Here is a 22,727-nt window from a genome sequence, read left to right as displayed (position 1 = left end):
TCTAATCTGGAATTACAGCTATCATTCGTCCAGACAGCTGTTGGTTAAATCAGAACTGCTCTGATGCCGGATCCTACACAAAGTGCTATATTTCTCCCTCTCTCTCTTATAACAGTATTATAAACCTCTACATATCAAAAAAAAGAATACCAAATAAATTATTTATTTTTATATGCAGATCTTATTGGAAAAAAAAAATTGAACACACACAAGAGACTTTTTTGTTTGACTGTTTTCCAAATACTTATTTTTATCCTGGTTTGGCCGCCACTTTCCCTCGCTCTAACCACTGTGTTAACAAGTGACTTTCCATTAACTGAGCAGAGACAGGAAATGTGCCCACCTCTGCCCCTAAGAAGTTTCTGCTTGCAGTGGACAAGGGCCAGAGAAATGGAATTTACATGTTCAGTTTTTAAGGTTCTAAAATAGGAAAAATATTGGTTGTGCACAAATGAATGAGAAAAAAACCCCCCACAAATATCTCACCAATACATAAGAAAATACAACTTAACTTACAGTGCATCCGGAAAGTATTCACAACGCTTTAATTTTTCAAAATGTTGTCGTGTTACAGCCTTATTCCAAAATGGTTTAAATTCATTTTTTTTACTCAAAATTCTACAAATAATACCCCATAATGAAAATGTGAAAAAAGTTTGTTTGAATAATTTGAAAATTTATTAAAAATAAAAAACGAAAAAAAAAAAAAAAAATCACATGAACATAAGTATTCACAGCCTTTGCTTTGTAGAAGCACTTTGGCACCAATTACAGCCTCAAGTCTTTGAGTATGTTGCTACAAGCTTGGCACATCTACAGTGCCTTGAAATTTTCCACATTTTGTCTTGTTACAACCAAAAGTGTAAATGTATTTTATTGGGATTTTATGTGATAGACCAACACAAAGTGGCACATCATTGTGAAGTGGAAGGAAAATTATAAATGGTTTCAACATCTTTTACAAATAAATATCTAAAAGTTTGGCATGCATTTATATTCAGCCCCCTTTACTCGGATACCCCTAGCTAAAATCTAGTGGAACCAATTGCCTTCAGAAGTCACCTAATTAGTAAATAGAGTCCACCCGTTTGTAAATTAATGGTGAAGCCATTTATTACAGAACCTTAGGGGGGGCTAAATACAAATGCATGCCACACTTTTCAGATATTTGTAAAGAATTGTGAAAACCATTTATCATTTTCCTTTCACTTCACAATTATGTGCCAATTTGTGTTGGTCCATCACACAAAATCCCAATAAAACACATTTACATTTTTGGTTGTAACATGACAAAATGTTGAAAATTTCAATGGGGGTATGAATACTTTTTCAAGGCACTGTATTTTTGGGCAGTTTCTCCAAGTCTTCTTTGCAGGAGCTCTCAAGCTCTATCAGGCTGGATGGAAAGCGTTGATGTACAGCCCCTGGGCAGAGTTGTGCCGTAGCCACTCCTTTGTTATCTTGGCTGTGTGCTTAGGATCGTTGTCCTGTTGGAAGATGAACCTTTGCCCCAGTATGAGGTCCAGAGCGCTCTGGAGCAGGTTTTCATCAATGATGTCTGTGTACATTGCTGCATTCATCTTTCACTGGAGCCTGACTAGTCTCCCAGTTCCTGCTTACTGCTACCACCACCATGCTTCACTGTAGGGATGGTATTGGCCAGGTGACGAGCAGTGCTTGGCTTCCTCAGACATGACGCTTGCCATTCAGGCCAAAGAGTTCAATCTCTGTTTCATAAGATCAGAGAATTTTATTTCTCATGGTCTGAGAGTCCTTCAGGTGACTTTTGGCAAACTCCAGGTGGGCTTTCATGTGCCTTTTACTGAGCAGTATCTTCTGTCTGGCCATTCAACCATACAGGCTTGATTGGTGGAGTGCTGCAGAGATAGTTGTTCTTCTGGAAGATTCTCCTCTCTTCACAGAGAAATGCTGAAGCTCTGTCAGAGTGACTATCAGGTTCTTGGTCACCTCCCTGACTAAGGCCCTTCTCCCCTGATCACTCTAGGAAGATTCTGGTGATTTCAAACTTCTTCCATTTATGGATGACGGAGGCCACTGTGCTCATTGGGACCTTCAATGCTGCAGACATTTTTCTGTACCCTTCCCCAGATCTGTGCCTCAATGCAATCCTGTCTCAGGGGTCTACAGACAATTTATTGGACTTCATGGCTTGGTTTGTGCTCTGACATGCACTGTTAACCGTGAGACCTTATACAGACAGGTGTGTGCCTTTCCAAATCATGCCCAATCAACTGAATTTACCACAGGTGGACCCCAATCAAGTTGTAGAATTACTTTATCCATCTAGCCAATAAGGATGAGCTCCGGCGTGTTCGCACAGCCCACGTGCAGAACCCGCCAGGAAGTCGGCACTGCGCTAATCACAGGCAGTGAGACATTGTACCGGTGCGCGGCTGCAGAAATCAGGAAATGTCTCACTGCTTGTGATTAGCGCAGTGTCGACTCCCTGGCAGGCTGTGCACGTGGGCAGCCACTCATCCTTACTAGCCAATGTGGCTTTAGATGCACGCTTTCCCTTGTGTGCTCCTGAAAAGACGACAAACAAGTGCCTGTTTTTCTAAAGGTCTTGGTGACCTCAAGGTAGACGAGAAGAATTCTTCTAACGTCTAAAAAACTAAAATTTTCTTTCTTGGTCGCCCTTTGGCGAACTACAAAAGGTTGGCAGTACAATGTCCCAGGATCTGTGAAATGTACTGGCCACTTTAGGCAGAAATCCTGGATCTGTTTTCAAAACAATCCGATCCTCAAAAATTGTGAGGAAAGGCTCCCTCACTGAAAGGGCCTGTAACTCACTTACCCTACGAGCTGAGGTAATTGCCACAAGGAAAATTTTTTGGTAACTTAACTGAAATATCCTCTAGGGGCTCAAAAGGGAATTCTAAAGGGCTGTACACATGATCAGACTTTTTGACAACAAACATGCAAATTAGCTACTCTTATTCTTACTCTACTATTATCTACTCTTTTATCCATCGGATCCTTAAGCATGCCCATATCTTCAAATGCTAGGTCCGGGTCTAACTTAGGATTTTTGTTCCATGGCTGCGCTGTGTCCTCTTCATATGGAAACCTTTTTAGGTTAAAATACTAATACTGACATGGGGCCTGTAGGACAACCCTTTTATCTGGTGGGGGTTAACATGGTTCCTGTGCTGAGGGGCCTTAGGTCTCATGGCTGTCCTGGAAGACACTTAGAGAAAACTCAGTGTGTACCAGGTGAAGTACACACAGATCTAAATCCACCATGTATCTAATCTACAAGAAGTGTTCTCAAGCTAGGACAAGACTGCAAATACCTTCCCTTTCACCAAAACACTGAGGGAGATGGAGACAGCAGAAAACAATGCAAGCCAGGGGTCGGCAACCCGTGGCCCACCACCGCTGAATGTCCGGCCCATCAGTGGCCCTGATTAATTCACGGGCACTGGCCCGCGGACATTTTCACTGCTGTCCTCTTCATTGGACAGCAGCAAGTGGCTGTTCTCACAGGGCTGGATGGGGGCAGGGTTTGGTGAAGGGGACAGAAGACACTACAATGGGGGGGGCGGCAGGGGACAAAAGACACTACAGTTGGGGGGGTGCAGGGGAGACTACAGTGGACAAACCACTACAGTGGGGGAGGTGCAGGGGATGCTACAGTGTGGGGGGGGGTGCAGGAGACAGAGAACACTGCTATAGGGGTACAGAGGACACTGCAATAGGGGGGGGGCCCTATTAAGGACCCCATCACCCTTATGTTAGGCATATTATTATTTTCTTTTATTAGAAGGTGAACGCTGCCCTCCATGCATTCACATACAATGAACCCGGTGGAAAGAGGTTGCTGACCCCTGATGTAAGCAATAAAAGTTTAGCATAGGCAATGAACACAATTATCAGATGCCAAGATCTCAGAAAAGATCAACAGCTATTTTTTGCACATATTAAGTAGATATAGAAAAATGCTTTCAGCCCAGGTTCACACAAGGGGCGTTGAAATGAATCATAGCATTGATACATCGTGATTTGATCACCCACGATGCAGCATCGATGCTACGACTTGCATAATTGATTTTCTGATGACGTCACCCGGGGAGCTATATGCCCTGCCTAGGAGTCTGAACTGAACCAAAAGCAGCTGAAGGAGCCGTGGGCGTCGTTAGCCGACGTCACCCCCAGCCGCCCAGCATCGCCGTGTTGAACTGGCTGCCTCGAGACACATGGCGCGAGTGTGCCCCAACTCCCGACGAGTCATGACCCGGTCCCCAGACCCTTCCTCCTTGGCTCACCTCACTCTGTGCACAGGCTGCCTCCGTCCTTTTTACAACAGGTTGCTGTGGGAGACCCGAGACACCAGATGGCCACGGTTGTCCTCCATCCTCCAGTCCTCCTCACAGGCTGCTGCTGCGGGCAGCAGGACACTGATAGGAGTCAGAGACCAGCAGTGAGTGTACTCAAGAGCCTTCATCCTCATCAGGTACTTTGGAAACCAACCACCAACTTATTGTAGTATAAAGAATGGGCTGTCTCCTGTGGACAGCACAGCACCACCTTATCTCTTGTGGCTTAAAGAGTGAACTGGGCATGTAAAGGAAAGGAAACAAAATCTTATAATTTGTGACCATGAAAAGTGGAATCATAGTGGTGAATCCAATCCTGTCCTTCTCGTTGTGGGATAAAGGGTTGGCTGTGTGGTGCTGGGAACCTACCTACCCCTATATAGTATACTACATACATACATAGTCAGATGAACAGTAGTCTTTGTGCTAGGATCCAAATGTTGTGAGCTGTTATAGCTCTCCTATACCACTTTAAGTACAAGTGCAAGGATTTGTGAGAGGAACCCAAAGGTGTAGAAAAGTTGCATACACCTAAGCTTTTCTATATAGATGTGTACTACTTTGACAGTAACACAGACAACAGTACTACTAGTAATAATCTAACATATTATATATAATATATCTGATGCACCATTATGTGCACTGCAAATTTGCCAAATTATGAAAACAATAAAGTGACCAATGAGCATGACCATGCCATTTCAACATTAATTATGGTTTATGCATGTCATTGTCTTAGTGATTGATTCACATCACAACTTCATTGATTTGACATGGATACCCTATGATTTATGGTTTTGCTCATCACTCCCCTACACATGCAGCCATGCATTGCATGTGTGGGGCAGTAACGAGCAAAACCATAAATCGTACCAAAAAAAAATCAATGAAGTTGTGATGTGAATCAATCACTAATGCCGGTTACACACGACCGGACTTTTTGACAGCAAAGGTCCGACGAAACGAGTCCGTCGGACAATTCGATCTTGTGTGTGCTCCATCGGACCTTTGCTTGCCAAAAATCCGGCGGACTTTAGAAATAGAACGTTTTAAATTTTTACACCGGAACTCCACCGGACCGAGAAATCCGCTAGGGCAGCTATTGGCTACTGGCTATGAACTTCCTTATTCTAGTCCAGTCATACGTCATCACGTTCGAATCCGTCGGACTTTGGTGTGATTGTGTGTGGCCAAGTCCGTTCATTCAGAAAGTCCATCAGAACTCCGCCGAAACTCCGTCGGAAAGATCGCCGGACCTTGTCCCTCGAAAAGTCCGGTCGTGTGTACGCGGCATAAGACATGCATAAACCATAATTAATGAACTAGCATAAATTGTCGTTTAGGGGGGGATGTTATGGGGACATTGTCTGCAGTGGCTGGCCCTCTCTAGTAAAACGTCTGCGGTCGCTGGCCCTCTCTAGTAACACGTCTGCGGTCGCTGACCCTCTCTAGTAACACGTCTGCCGTCGCTGACCCTCTCTAGTAACACGTCTGCCGTCGCTGACCCTCTCTAGTAACACGTCTGCCGTCGCTGACCCTCTCTAGTAACACGTCTGCCGTCGCTGACCCTCTCTAGTAACACGTCTGCCGTCGCTGACCCTCTCTAGTAACACGTCTGCCGTCGCTGACCCTCTCTAGTAACACGTCTGCCGTCGCTGACCCTCTCTAGTAACACGTCTGCCGTCGCTGACCCTCTCTAGTAACACGTCTGCCGTCGCTGACCCTCTCTAGTAACACGTCTGCCGTCGCTGACCCTCTCTAGTAACACGTCTGCCGTCGCTGACCCTCTCTAGTAACACGTCTGCCGTCGCTGACCCTCTCTAGTAACACGTCTGCCGTCGCTGACCCTCTCTAGTAACACGTCTGCCGTCGCTGACCCTCTCTAGTAACACGTCTGCCGTCGCTGACCCTCTCTAGTAACACGTCTGCCGTCGCTGACCCTCTCTAGTAACACGTCTGCCGTCGCTGATCCTCTCTAGTAACACGTCTGCGGTCGCTGACCCTCTCTAGTAACACGTCTGCGGTCGCTGACCCTCTCTAGTAACACGTCTGCGGTCGCTGACCCTCTCTAGTAACACGTCTGCGGTCGCTGACCCTCTCTAGTAACACGTCTGCGGTCGCTGACCCTCTCTAGTAACACGTCTGCGGTCGCTGACCCTCTCTAGTAACACGTCTGCGGTCGCTGACCCTCTCTAGTAACACGTCTGCGGTCGCTGACCCTCTCTAGTAACACGTCTGCGGTCGCTGACCCTCTCTAGTAACACGTCTGCGGTCGCTGACCCTCTCTAGTAACACGTCTGCGGTCGCTGACCCTCTCTAGTAACACGTCTGCGGTCGCTGACCCTCTCTAGTAACACGTCTGCGGTCGCTGATCCTCTCTAGTAACACGTCTGCAGTCGCTGACCCTCTCTAGTATCATGTCTGCAGTCGCTGACCCTCTCTAGTATCATGTCTGCAGTCGCTGACCCTCTCTAGTATCATGTCTGCAGTCGCTGACCCTCTCTAGTATGTCTGTAGTCGCTGACCCTCTCTAGTATGTCTGCAGTCGCTGACCCTCTCTAGTATGTCTGCAGTTGCTGACCCTCTCTACTATGTCTGCAGTCGCTGACCCTCTCTAGTATGTCTGCAGTCGTTGACCCTCTCTAGTATGTCTGCAGTCGCTGACCCTCACTAGTATGTCTGCAGTCGCTGACCCTCACTAGTATGTCTGCAGTCATTGACCTTCTCTAGTATGTCTGTAGTCGCTGACCCTCTTTAGTATGTCGGCAGTCTCTGGCCATCTCTTGTATCATGTCTGCAGTCTCTGACCATCTCTTGTATTTTTTGGGGTCAGTCTGGATCTCCTCTTTAAGTTGTCTGCTGTGTTTACACTTTGCTACATGCAGGGAGTGTTGTCAGGAATCACAGCACAAAATCCTGTGTGAATTACATGTGGTGTCCCTGGGGTGTGATTTGAACCATGGATTGGTATAGATCAGACTGCATTCACAGCAAACATGTGCAGGACCCTTTTACTTTGTCAGCACCAGAATCAGATCACATGGGTGCAATTCTGCAACCCGCACCGCGTTTTGCAAACCGATTCCGGGGTGTCATTAACTTAACATACACTCCGCAATCGGTTTGCATGAACTGGTTGTGATTTTGATGCAGTGCAGAATCCACCGCAAATTTGCAACGCATCTAGTGTGAACTGAGGCTCAATGGTATATTAAGATAAAAAGGGACTAAATAGTAGTAAAATAGGGGTTAGGAACCCAATAAGGTGTTCATTCATGAACAGACCGTTTGATGGAAGTATAATCTCATCTTGTAAAGACTGAGCATCAGTAGCTGTCTTGACTTCTCATACCTTAAAATATTTTTATTTTACTTATGTATACAAAGGTGTTTTGATGATAACTTTATTTACATACATTGTCTACAATCTATCCGTCAATTGTGGGCAGGTGTCCCTTCCTTGCTGACCACCAATCGTCTCAGAAAAATGCAGAGCGGCAAAAAGGGAAAGAAACAACTTAGTAAGCTGCGCCACTGAGAAGCAGAGGAAGGGAAACCTGGACAGGAGGGACGGCAAGGGTGGAATTTACCAGAAATGATCCCCTGTAGTCCCCTCCCCCTGTGGCAACTGAAAGCTGTCTACTCTCCCTCTCAACGCTTTAATTTGCTCCCTCCTTTTTCCCACCCGGTACCAATCACTCATAGTTACATAGTTAGTAAGGTTGAATAAAGACACCAGTCCATCCAGCTCAACTCTACAGTTATTCTCATCACCATCCCCTTTATCACTCACTGTGTAAATAAAAAATGGAAGCATAAGAAACGGTGTTTACTATGCTTCTGCTTGTGAATGAACAGGGAAACTGCAGAGCTCTTCTTGTTCATTCATTCTGTGCAGCTGAGGCTGCAGACATGGAGATTGTGGACACAGTCCTCAATCTCCTGTCTCAAGTGAGACATCAGGGGGTCTGTTTAGAATGTTGATATTTCACCAAAGCCCCCAACAGGGGCTTTAATATTAAAAAATGTAATTGTAAAAAAAACAACAACAAAAACAAACAAAAACAAAACACTGACACTGTCCATTGCCCTACCGACACCAACCTCTGCCTTACTGACACTGTCCACCACCCTCCTGACTGGCAGTATCCACTTTTAAGGCACACTAAGCTTATATTTTTACAGTGACATTCGTTTTCTTATATTTTTCTACATGTTTCTTACCATTTAGTTAGGCTTTGCTCGTTAAAAAGTGCGCCGCACCCTGGTGATCTCAGGTACCGTAAATCTCTATCTCTCAAAGGTTGCCTACCCCTGGTCTACAACCTGATACTCTTACAGCTGCATGATAGCGGTTACGATTTATAATTTAACCACTTCCCAACCGGCGCACGACGATGTACGTCGGCAGAATGGCACGGGCAGGCAAATTGGTGTACAGGTACGTCCATTTGTATTTGCCGCCCTGCCATCATGTGCACGGCGCCATGAGTCGGGTCGCGGGTCCCGTGGACTCAATCTCCGCGGGTATACCCACGATCGTCTCACGGTGAGGCTGAACAGGAAGATGCCGATGTAAACAGCATCTCCCCGTTCTGCCTAGCAACAAGCGACACTGATCTCTGCTCTCTGTGATTGGAGCAGAGATCAGTGTTCGCTAACACACAGCCCAGCCCCCCACAGTGAGTAACACGCCCCTAGGACACACTTAACCCCTACACTGCCACCCCCTGGTTAACTCCTTCACTGCCAGTGTCAAATCCACAGGAATCAGTGCATTTGTATAGCACTGACTGCTGTATAAACGACAATGGTCCCAAAAATTTGTAAAAAATGTCCGATGTGTCCGTCATATCGCAGTTACAATAAAAAACACTGATCACCACCATTACTAGTAAAAAAAAAAAAAAAATAATTGCCATAAAACTATCCCCTATTTTGTAAACGCTATAAATTTTGCGCAAACCAATCAATAATCGCTTATTGCTAATTTTTTTACCAAAAATATGTAGAAGAATACGTATCAGCCTAAACTGAGGAAATTTTTTTTATATATATTTTTGGGGGATATTTATTATAGCAAAAAGTAAAAAATAATGCGTTTTTTTTTTTCAAAATTGTTGCTCTATTTTTGTTTATAGCGCAAAAAATAAAAACCGCAGGGGTGATCAAATACCACCAAAAGAAAGCTCTAATTTTGTTTGAGAGCCACGTCGCACGACCGCGCAATTGTCAGTTAAAGCGACGCAGTGCCAAATCGCAAAAAGTGGTCTGGTCTTAAGCCAGCAAAATGGTCCGGTCTGAAAGTGGTTAATGTTTATGAACTGTACTGTATTTTAAAATGGCAAATAATATTGTCGAATATAGCTAGAATTTTCAGAATAGTAGTACACAAATGTATTCTACCAATGCCTCTATTCCTATATTATATGTTAAACTTTATTAGCCGAGCATGACATTATATTACACAACCACAAAGATGATAAAAGTGACATTTTTAGAAGGCTATTGTATCCATAGTAATTCAAGTCACTCCCAGCCAGATAGACGATGTGTCTGTCTGGAGAGGCTTGGATTATAAAGGGAAGTATTTGAGAAATAAGGAGGAGTCACAGTCTAACAGGATGTTCCCACGATGTTTGCTGCTGTGCAAGTTTAAAAATACCTTAGGCCTGGACAATGACATGAGGAGAAGGATGGTGCAAAGCTGCAGCCAAAATCAACATTATGAGACTTCAGGGTAGGAGTAACGAGCAAGAACCAGGAAAATACATTGCAAAATATGTTCCTGAAATCAAACTTCAGTACTGTATATTTAAAAAGAGAGGAGGGGGGGGGGCACAGCCAGAAAACCACTGCCTATATATGCATGTGAAGAGATCCTAAAGATGCAAAAAAAAAAAAAAAACATTCATTAATTGCGGTCATTGCCCTTCTGTTGAGACCTCTTAGAAAAGACAGCATGATTACCTCTGTACATTGCTACCAGCTATTTCTAGCTTTAAAAGAAAAACTAAACCCAAGAATAAAAATGTAATAACTTGCAGCTTACTAGTCCTTATACAGAATGTGATGGCTGCATTCAATTTTTTTTCAGGCTCAGTACTTTATCAGCAAGTACAGAAAATATCTGTTGGTCTTTCCAGAATGCAGTGTTATATGAGATGAAAAGGAATCAAAACAATCTCATCTGTGAATTATAAGTCTCCCCATCGCCTACATAATGGAGATGAAAAACGGCTGCTTCTAAATATCTGGGGGTGTGTAATGAAACATTTACACAACTCCTCTCTCTAAAATAACTGCATTAATTATACAAAAAATGTACTTCTCACTTTATTAAGCATTTGCCTTTCAGAAGATTTACCCCCCTTCCTGACCAGGCCATTGTTTGCGATACAGCACTGTGCTATTTTAACTGACAATTGCACTGATGTGCGAAGCTGTACCCAAATAAAATTATATATATATGCGTGTGTTTTATGTTTTTTTACTTTCTGCTATAAAACCTATGCAAAAAAAATAAAAAATAAGTAAAAAATAATAAAAAAATCAAACTTCATCAATTTAGGCCAATATGTATTCTGCTACATATTTTTGGTAAAAAAAAATCCCAATAAGCTTATATTGATTAGTTTGCGTAAAAGTTATAGCGTCTACAAACTATGGGATATATTCATGGGATTTTTATTTTTGACTAGTAATGGAAGCGATCAGCAACTTATATTGGGCCTGCGATAATGTGGCAGACAAATCTGACACTTTTCTGGGAACTAGTGACACCAATACAGTGATCAGTGCTAAAAATATGCACCGTCACTGTACTATTGACACTGCGAAGGAATTAACATCGGGGCGATCAAAGGTTTAAATATGTGCCTGACCAGTGTTTTACTACTGTGGGGGAGGTGCTTGTATAGGTGGAAGGCAAAGATCGTATTTCTGCTTTGCAGAAACACAGGATCAATGCCTTCCATACTGACAGAATGGCAATCTGCCTTGTTTACATAGGCAGACTGCCATTCTGCCTATGTAAGGAACAATCGGTGGGTGCCGTTAGACATCGGGCCGCTATTCGGCGGCATGCTATATGTGATCCTGCGCAGCACGGCCACCCTGTAGCAGTAAATCTGCTACGGGACGGCCGGCAAGTGGTTAAGTTGTGTCAACTTGGTTTGCTTACTAAAATTAGAGCTTAACTCTCACACAAGAATACCTATGTACAGTATATACAAGTTTTTTTTACATAGTAAAGGGATATAAACACCTGTTTTTATTGCTAGCAATATGAGACGTGAGGAGGAAATAGTCAAAAACACAAGACCACCACAGCAATATCAAAGAATGTTGCATTACCAACTGCAAGGCACTACTGATAGCTACCTCCATTTTTTATAGGTTTGATGTCTGAGCTACAATCTACTGCATTGTCATGATGGCAAAAGATTTGGCAAACTGGAACTGCAACCACACCCACACATCAAATGATCTTGGAGGCTATTGCTGCTACTACACACATTCGCTAGGGGCAATTCTGGCTACATAATTTCAGGTGCCCAGCTTTCTCATTGATGGTTAATGACATTTACACTTTTAACTGGGGTGCCGTGAAATTTTTAACAGGTGCTGTGACTGAAAAAAAGCCTGAGATATTCTGATCTAAGGTAAATTTTGACAGTTAACAATTTATTTACAAACTAAAAGGGTTTTGTATACCCCATATCAGACAACAGGCTCCAATTCAGCTGTTCATGTGAACACACTTTTTGGCTCAGGTGGTCAAGTAAATTATGGGCATAGTTTGTTGTGGTTTCTTTATAGATCTTACTATGAACTGTTCAGTCTACATAATTGCTTGGAAAGCGTTTACAGAATACAAACACTGGGGGGCCTCAGTTACTTTTCAAACAGTCAGAAAGTTCTAACTTTTAAAAATTTTCTCTCATAACTAATGGTAGCACAGCTCCCCCTTGTGGAGGAACACCATTACAGTAAATTACTACTCCAAAAATGCAATCAGTTACAGAAAAAGGGACCTAAAGCCTCGTACATACGATGAAAATGTCGGACAAATGATCCTCTGCGTTTTTTTGTTTTTTTTGCATGCTAGTCTCATATCGAAAATGAAGAGGTAACTAGACTTACAAAAAGTCTCGTACGACAGAATACAACTTCGAAAGTAATGTATTCTTTTTTTTCCGAGAATGCGTGGTCTTGCTCTTTTGTTTTGGTCAAATACTGTACCCATTTAACGAAAATTGTAGGAGAAAACTTATGTTGATCCCTTTGGATAATTTCAGATAAACTGTCATGAGTGTACTAACAGTCAGAGAGTATTGTACGATCGATTCGAAAGCAATATTTTTTGTCCCATTTTCTGATCCTGTGTACTAGGCATTAGCCTGCTACATATTGTACTTTCACAATTGAGTAAATAAAAAAAACCTATCAGCCATTTGGACCAAACTGAAATGCTCCAAAAAGAAAACATGTATTCACCTACAGGAGCAAAAAACATTCATATAATCGTTTGATTAATCAGAAGTAAAGGAAAAACAATTATAAACCTGTACAGTGTTTTCTTGTATAATCCTTAAATGAAAATAGGAGCTTCCGGGTATCCATGGCTGAGCTTAAATAACACCAAGTTATTCCCGTTTTCAATCTGGAATGTTTTCTTGGTTAATAACATGGCACAGATTGCATAGGTAGAACATATCCATAGTGAAAACCCAAAAAATAAGACCGCTATCTACAAGCACACTGCGCGCTCTTTTAACGTCTCGCAAACGCACTGCTCCAGTGTGAAAGCATTCAGGCTCTTTAGGGATAACAACCGATGTGGCTGTTCCCGGGCCTCCCGTCCCACTTTTACCGATCTGAATACTTTGAAATGCAAAAGGAGGGATTTGGGGTTTTTAGACCCCCAACCCCATCCCTCCATAAAGAGTACCTGTTAACACTTATTTCTGTTACAAGAGATATTTACAATCTTTGTGACAGTAATAAATGTGATCAGATTTTTTTTAAGACAATGTAAAAATAAAGATTAAAAAAATATAAATTTTAAAGCGCTCCTGTCCCCGCAGCAAAAAAAAACACATGCGCAAGTCACACCCGCACATGTAAACGGTGTTCAAATCACATATGTGAGGAATCACTGCACTCAGAGTGAGAGCAACAATTCTAGGAAAAGACCCCCTCGGTAACGCTAACCAGGTAACCGTAATTTTTTTTTAAAATCTATGGAGATTTTTAGGTACCGTAGTTTGTCGCTATTCCCCGACTGTGCGCAATTTCAATGCATGATATGTCAAGTATCTATTTACTCAGCATAACCTCATCTTTCATATCATATAGAAAAATTGGGCTAACTTTACCGTTTTTTTCATTAAAGTGTATTTTTTCCAAAAAACTGTGCTTGAAAGACTGCTGCGCAAAAAATACTGTGTTACATAAAATATTGCATTGATCACCATTTTATTCTGTAGGGTCTCAAAAAAAGGTTAAAAAAAAAAAAAAAAAAACGAATTATATATATATATATATATATATATATATATATATATATATATATATATAAACACATACACATATATAAATATATAATGTTTGGGGTTTCTATGTAATTTTCTAGCAAAAAATATGGATTTTAACTTGTAAACAACAAATATCAGAAATATGCTAAGGGATGAAAGGGTTAATGCTGCAGATGAAAGACACATCATGCTTACTTCCCTTAGACATTAGAACATGTCCAGCAGCGCCATAAGCACAGAACTGGTGAAAACCAGTTGGACCTAGGTACACCCATCTACTGTCTGGAGAAGTGTCGCCAGAAGTGGTCTTCATGGAAGAATTGCGGCAAAAAAGCCATTCCTCTGACGTGGAAACAAGGCTAAACGACTCAACTACTTTATGTCAGAGGCAGTTTGTTCGCGAAGGGCTGGACAGCAGTACAATAATGAGTGTCCACAGGCAATAGTTAAGAATGGTGGAGGCTCCTTGCAAGATGGGCTGCATTTCTGCAAATGGAGTTGGAGATCTGGTCAGGATCAAGGTTGTCCCCAGAGAAATACAGGCAGATAAAAAGATTTGAAGTAGCCTACCTCCACAGAAGACACATGGTTGGTTTTCCAAGATGTTTGGAACAACCTACCTGCTGAGTTCCCTCAACAACTGTGTGCAAGTGTACCCAGAAGAATGCCATTTTTATGGCAAAGGGTGGTCACACCAAATATTGATTTGGATTTCTCTTCTGTTCCATTTTCTTTCCATTTTGTTAAATGGATAAAAATAAACTATTAACATTTTTATCTCTGAATCATTCTTAAATTACAGCATTCATCTACACCTGCTTACAACTTTTAGACAGTAGTGTACTGTATGTAAAAATAAATGGGAATACTTTTTTTTTTAACCACTTCCCGCTCAAAATATAGCAGAATGATGGCCAGAAAGTGGTTGCATTATCCTGACTGTACATAATATGACGTCCAGCAGGATAAGCAGCTCACCAGCGGGGGGCACACAGTGTGGCGATCGATTGTGTGGTGTGTCAGTTTGACACACCACATCTCCGATACCTGTAAAAAGCCCATGGCATAGCCTCTTTACCATGTGATCAGCTGTTCCCAATCACAGCTCATCACATGGTAACCATGAAGTGTTGTTTATCGGCTTTTCCTCTACTTGACAAGGCACAAGTAGAGGCAAGCTGATCGGCTGTTCTCAGGCTGGGGGGGTGGTTTGTTAGGGGGGTGGGGGCTGCACTGATAATGATCGCATTGATTATCAATGTAGACCAATTGAGGGTGCCCACAAGTGCTTACTAAAAATGCCAATCTGTGCCCATCAGTGATTGCCGTCAGTGCCGCCTATGAGTGCCTATCAGTGCCTCCTATAAGTGGCTATCATTGCCACCTATAAGTGCCTCATCATCAGTCCAGCCTCATCAGTGCTCATTAGTTAAGGAGAAAACTTTCTTATTTACAACGTTTTATAACAGAAACAAAGAAAATTATTTTTATGTTTTTTTCAAAATGTTCTGTCTTTTATTTGTAGCACAAAAAACAAAAAACCCAGTGGTGATCAAATACCACCAAAAGAAAGCTCTATTTGTGGGTGAGAAAAATTACAAAAGTTTTGTTTGAGTACAGAGTTGCATGACCACGCAACGGTCATTCAAAATGTGACAGTGCTGAAATCTAAAAATTGGCCTGGGCAGGAAGGGGGTGAAAGTGCCCTGTATTAATGTGGTTAAAGGCTTCACATAGGTCCCCCCGTTCACATCTGGGCCTAGCTGAAATGCGTGTTATTTCTTAATGGCATTTCAAACACAGGCAGCAGTCACACATCGCAAACTTTGGCACACGTGCTTCTTTTTAGAGCAGAGGGAGACCCATTCATGAACAGTGTCGCTCCAAAAGAGCACAACAAAAAAAAAAATGTGACGCAGGAGCATCACACATAGAGGTCGACCGATATATCGGCCGGACGATATTTGTCATTTTTTAATGAATCGGCATCGGCCGATTGTACTGATAAAAAGGCCGATTTAGAACTACAGTGCGACTTGCAAATGACTTCTGTAATAGGGACTTGTCTCCTCTCTGGGCAGTCTGCCAAGAAAAGAGCAAAAAGATACAATGTTTACACTTGAATGAATGAACTCAACTCAGTGTGTAGAGTTCTCAGTTTAACCATTTAAAGACTAAATCTTTTCTGACACTTGTTGCTTACAAGTAAAAATACTGTATTTTCTGCCAGGAAATCACTTAGAACCCCCAAAAATTATATATATTTTTTTAGCAGAGATCCTAGGGAATAAAAAAGCGGTTGTTGCAATATTTTATGTCACACGGCATTTGCACAGCGGTCTTACAAATGCAATTTTTTGGGGGGAAAAAAAATACACTAATGATAAAAAAAAAAAAAAAAAAACTAAAACTAAAAAACAGTAAAGTTAGCCCATTTTTTTTTCGTCCGAAAGTTTTGACTACCTGTTTTTATGCAATATATAGTTTTTTTTTTCTCTAAATCATACATACAAGTAAACTGATTGGAGGTTTGTTTTGTTTAATAAATGTTTAAATGTAAGAAATTTTCTGCATCACTTATGAAGGCTGCTTTCACACTGGAGTGGGCAGGCGTTGATGGTAAAACGCTGCTAGTTTTAGGGGCGCTTTACCATCATTTTAGCAGTGCTATTCAGCTGCTAGTGGGGCACATATAACCCAGCTAGCGGCCGAGGAAGAGGTTAAATGTGCCCGTGAAGCACCGCTGCCAAATCGCATTGCATGCGCATTGGCAGTGGTGCCCATTCATATCAATGGGCAGGAGTGGTGGAGGAGCAGTATACATCACTCCAAACATGCTGCTTGCAGGACTTTTTTTTTAACATCCTGCCAGCGCATCGCCTCCATTTGAAAGCACTTTGTCTTTCACACAGACTGCAGGGGAGCCATTTTGCAGGCACTTTACAGGCGCTATTTTTAGCCCAAAGGCGCCTGAAAAACGCCCCAGTGGGAAAGGTGTGTTCGATTTTATGAGATGAATGGGGATTTAAAAAAAATAAAAAAAACAAAAATCGGCCTAACATATCAGCCCAAAAAAAAACGGCATCATATATCGGCCATCGGCCGCCATGATTTCTAAATATCGGCATCGGCCAGAGAAAAACCCATATCGGTCGACCTCTAATCACACAGATGGAAATGGGGCTATAATCTCTGTTCTCAGCTGAATAAGGGTCTTGGAGAAATGGGGGGTAGAGAAACAACGGTACATTGATCTTTCCAGTGAATGGCTGTGCAGGGGGTGTGTGAACACATTACTGAGGAAAGATGTCGTGTAACAGCATAGGGCAGCCCATACACACATCAAAGTAGCTCATGTACGGTTTTTGGCACTGAGCCAGGCGCATTTTGTGATGTGCATTTTTTCACGGGAAACTTCTACTCGCCTTTGGGGTGCCATTAAGAACTCTAGACAGAAGATCTTCCAGGGGACCCAGTGCACATAGCACTTGGGCCCATTCAAATTTGTGTAGGCTTTTTCAAATAAAATGACATTTTTATAATGGTCAGTGTTGGCTGTAGCTCTTCCTCAGGCTGAAGCCCACATTATGGGCAATCCTATGGTGAGGAGTTACAGTCAGTACTGTACCATGTGCTTTTATCATCAAGACCGACTATGTCTGATTGACCTTGATGACATCACATACATTTGTGAGCAGGAAATGCTATGAGACCCGTTGAGAGCGCTTAAAAGGATATCAACAGACTCTAGATGAGTTTTTATCTTTGTGTACAGGCATTGTGCACCTTTGTATGTGAGTGTATCTTTAATAATTTTACCTTAAATAAACATTTTAAATAGAAAGAACTATTTTATCTTTGAATAATATATCTGTATCTACCTGTGGAGAAGATGGAGTGGTGTTTATTGCAGCTTTCTGTTAAAGGGAAGGGGCGCTAACAGGACTTACTGTGCACCAGAGGAGACCAGGAGTGGCTATTACATACATTCCCTTAAAGGGAAAAGGCGCAGTGTGGGCCTATGGTTATTACATTGGAAAAGGAACACAAAGTAGTGGTGTGTGCCAATATTGAGCACCAAAGAATACATGGCATAATTTTGGGTCACATTTTAAAAAGGGATAGTATCATATACTTTTGAAAAGTAGGACATGTAAGATTTTTATTATTGTGACGTGATGGCACTGATGTATGTTTTTCACTAATGTTTTTTGGAGTATATATCATGTTTTTAACACTAGTAAGCAGTGCACTTCATTTTTGTTTGTTTAGATGCTGAATAGTGATGCAAGTCTGTTCAGACTGACTAAAAACACTTTTTACTATGCCGACTGTTTTTTTTATCCCAACAGATATTCATCAGGAGCAATAGCCACTTTCCCTGAAATGCCGGCAAAGACACGGGAGAAACTAGAAACCTATGTGTGTAATATTCTCAGTCAAAATAAGGAATACAAAACATGTAAATATATGAAAATCATACAAAAAAATAGCTTTTGAGTAATGGTTACAAAACCAACCAAAGTAAAAAAACCAATGAACATACACTGTAAAGGCAAGGAACAAAGCAGGTAATATGATCAGACAAGTGCATATTCTGTTGAAGTGAACAGAGGTGATTAAATGCAACAGGATCCAAGATGTAATTAAAAAACTCTAGGCAACACGTAAAATCATCCACTAAGCTGCTAATGGAATCTAAGAAAGTAACCGCTTAAAATATAAAGTGAAATTTGCTTTTAACTTTGATCTCCACAGAGATATAAAAGCACCCTTATTCCAGTTATGCATTCCTTAAAATCATAAAGTGTACTTAATTGGCTGAGAGAGCTGAATAGAAGTTGGTCGGCTGCTGGTTTTCCAGCATGCACGGCCGGCTTCTGTCGGACAGACCTGCATACACATGGACAGAATGGGCAGATTTTTTTTGAAACGGCAAATGTCTCCCGACTTTACTAAATGGGAAAATTATCTAGGAGGGGTCTGGACAGGGAAAACTAAAAGCAAATATGGTAGACCACTGCGTTCTGTTCTTTAAGCGCAGTTGCAAATTAGTCTAATTACAAATGATTAATGAAGTAGTACTTGGCGAAATTTAGGCCTGCAACCTCTGACCGTTGCTTCTGGGGATGCCAATTACCAGGAACCCGTATGCACATTTGGTAGGAGTGCCCTAAAATGAAAAGTTTTGGATTAAAATGTATCAGTTAGTATATACACTGCTCACAAAAAATGAAAGGAACACTTTGAAAACACATCAGATCTCAATAGGGAAAAATATCACGCTGGACTGGGTAATGTGTTAGGAATGAAAGGATGCACATCATTTTATGGAAAGGAAAATTATCAACTTACAGAGGGCTGAATTCAAAGACACTCCAAAAATCAAAGTGAAAAAATGATGTAGCAGGCTAGTCCATTTTACTGAAATTTCATTGCAGCAACTCAAAATGGTACTCAGTAGTTTGTATGCATGGCTGACAACAACGGGGCATACTCTTAATGAGATGACAGATGGTGTCCTGGGGCATTTCCTCCCAGATCTAGACCAGGGCATCACTGAGCTCCTGAACAGAATGAGGTGCAAACAGGCGGCATCGAATGGACTGAAACATAATGTCCCAGAGGTGTTCTATTGGATTTAGGACAGGCGAGCGTGGGGGGCCTTTCAATGGTATCAATTCCTTCATCCTCCAGGAACTGGCTACACACTCGTGCCACAAGATGCCGGGCATTGTCATGCACCAGGAGAAACTCAGTACCCACTGCACCAGCTTAGGGTCCGACAATAGGTCCAAGGCCATTGTCTAGCCTGTAGAGGTCTGTGCGTCCCTTCATGGATATGCCTCCCCAGACCATCACTGACCCCCCATCGAACTGGTCATGCTGAACGATGTTACACAAGGCATAACGTTCTCCACAGCTTCTCCAGACCCTTTCACATCAGTCCCATGTGCTTAGGGTGAACCTGCTCTCATGTGTGAAAAGCACAGGGTGCCAGTGACCGACCTGTCAATTCTGGTGTTCAATGGAAAATGTCAATTGAGCTCCACGGTGCTAGGCAGTGAGCACAGGGCCCACTAGAGGATGTCAGAGCCTCAGACCACCCTTTTAAATTCTGTTTTTGATGGTTTAGTCAGAGACAGTCACACCAGTGGCCTGCTGAAGGTCATTTTGTAGGGCTCTGGCAGTGCTCATCCTGTTCCTCCTTGCACAAAGGAGCAGATTACGGTCCTGCTGATCGGTTAAAGACCTTCTACTGCTCTGTCCAGATCTCCTAGAGTAACTGCCTGTCTCCTGGAATCTCCCCCATGCTCTGGAGACTGTGCTGGGAGACACAGCAAACTTTCTGGCAATGGCACGTATTGATGTGCCATCCTGGAGGAGTCGGACTGTTTGTGCAACCTCTATAGGGTCCAGGTATCACCTCATGCTACCAGTAGTGACACTGACCCTAGCCAAATGCAAAACTAGTGAAAAAGTAACTAGTCAGAAAAGAAGAGTTGGCAAAAAAATGTCAGTGCCCTCCACCTGTAAAACCATTCCTGTTTTGGAGGTCATCTTATTGTTGCCTATCTAGTGCACCTGTTGTTAAAAGCAGCTGAAACTGATCAACAATCCCCTCTGCTACTTAACTAACCAGATCACTATCCCAGGAGTTTAATTGACTTGATGCTATGCTCTGATTAAAAAGTGTTCCTTTAATGTTTTTGAGCAGTGTACTTTACTAGGGATTGGCATCCAAAATTTTCCAAAAGAAGTGCTACTAAACCTAAAGCCACCTAAATGCATCAGAAATCATATTGGTTTACGGATGTTACTTTCTACTGCGGTATAAATGGCCATTGGCAAAAGCATAATAGTAGTCTATTCCAACCATAGCACAGGTGAAACGAAAATGTTGTGGTACCCAATTCATGAAAAAATGTCAGCCATACTCAATGATAGAATTTTTTTCTTCACATTTGTAAAGGTTTGGTCTGCATGGATAGAATGTCATCTTCCAAAAGATTTTGATAGATCCTTGTTACTTTTGTAACTTACAGGGTTGGCCTGATGTTGTTTGTTTGAAATAACACCGGCATTTTAAGCTGCTTCTTTGGTGTCCTGATTATAATGATTAAGCACAGTGGTGTGACCCCCTCCCTAATAAACATCTGAGAGATAACACACTGAGCTTATGTGTTAAAAATATGGATTGCATGATATACTAAATTCTACAGTTTTGATAGTGTAATACATCAAGATATATTGATTAGTGAACCTTTTATAGTGAATCCTCTGGAAAATGACTCCCACCCTCAACAATTATACTCCTGAATGGAAATGTATTTGCATGTATGTATGCATATATGTGTATGGTTGTGTAGTTAGAATATTGATAACTAGTATATTATATTTGATTAATTACTGTATAACTTTATAGCGATGAGACTCTGAATAATGTGTTGTTAATTATGGAGGAGGGGTGGGATTAAATACGTTTGTACTATTTCCCTCTTCTTTTGGAGTATGTAAATTAAATATTTTTTTATAGTTTTTTTTCTGTCTTCTCGTGTAACTAGCTATTTTGCGATTGTCTACTACTGAATGATTTACTTCTTTGATTTTTCACATGTTCGAAATAAAGTAAAACTAACTTTTACTAGAACACTGAAACAGTCATTGTAAATAAATGTCACAATGTACACATGTATTTTATCTTTAATGAAAATTTATTGAAACAGAAATGTATTAGGGTGTGCTTTTAAATCCATCTAAAGCAGGGGTAGGCAACCCCTGTCACTGGTACCGCAAGTGGCACTCAAAGCCTCTTTTGCCAGCACTTGACTTGCTCCCCATCAGCAGAGAGCACAGGGAAGAGTCAGGGAGACACTATGGCAGTGATGGCGAACCTTGGCACCCCAGATGTTTTGGAACTACATTTCCCATGATGCTTATACACTGTGTAGTGTAGTTGAGCATCATGGGAAATGTAGTTCCAAAACATCTGGGGTGCCAAAGTTCGCCATCACTGCACTATGGCATTCCACACGCCACACCTGCACTGAGGGGGAGGCACTGTGCCCCCATACATTGTAAAAGATGAGAACTATTGTTTGGTTCTCTAACTTTGCTATAGCTGCGATTGTCAGCTTTTGTGATTGGGAAGAGATTAGGTGCAGTTCTGCTGTGGTCCCTGTTTCCAGAAGAACTGTCATTGGCCACTTCTAAAGCCAATCACAGTCCTGCTAGCCCCATCCCCCACCTGGAGGAAAATTACTTGCTTGGTTGCCACTACCAATCTTAGAAAGAAGGAATTTCACTGTGATTGAGAAAACCCCAATCAGGTGACAGTTTGTGGAATTACTGTTGAGCTTCTGGGAACTTTGTTGAAATTATTACTGAACCTTTGCGTCACTTACTACTGAACCCCGGGCACTGTGTCCATTTAAGCCACAGCCAGTATTCAGTGCAATGAAAAAAAATCACACCCAACTTTTGCTGCGGCGCAGAGCGCTGCACTTTTTCTCAGCTGCGGGGGCCAACTTATGATCCTGCACACAGGCCCACTGCTTTCAGAAAATGCCCCTGACCTGAGCTCATAATTGCACATCCATTTCAAATGCTTGTATGTGACATCACATATATTCCATACAAGCATGTGGGCTGGATGCGAGAAGTGGATCAGCAGGATGAGTGTGCCAGGACAAGTAGATGTGTCTCATCTCTGCTTCCTTTTACCACCCTGCATATCACAGGATGAGAAAAGAGTAAAAGGGTACAGCAGATGAGCAGGAGGGCACAGTGGTGGTAAAATGAACAGAAGCGGTTCAAAGGTGTGACAGAAGAGCAGGAGGGTACAGTG

At 42.1% G+C, this 22,727-nt stretch overlaps 1 protein-coding gene across 2 annotated transcripts in view; it reads right to left on the bottom strand.

Moving 5' to 3' along the window:
* LOC143940382 (septin-2) overlaps positions 1-22,727 on the bottom strand; it is a gene marked incomplete in the record, with an annotated part of 169,806 nt that overhangs the window by 26,181 nt on the left and 120,898 nt on the right.

The sequence above is a fragment of the Lithobates pipiens genome, unplaced genomic scaffold (assembly GCF_037356315.1).
Source record: "Lithobates pipiens isolate NorthernLeopardFrog02 unplaced genomic scaffold, aLitPip1_a1.2 Scaffold_3, whole genome shotgun sequence".
Lineage (NCBI taxonomy): Eukaryota > Metazoa > Chordata > Amphibia > Anura > Ranidae > Lithobates > Lithobates pipiens.
Note: the sequence above shows the minus strand (reverse complement) of the source record. Positions and strands in the feature narration are given on the sequence as shown.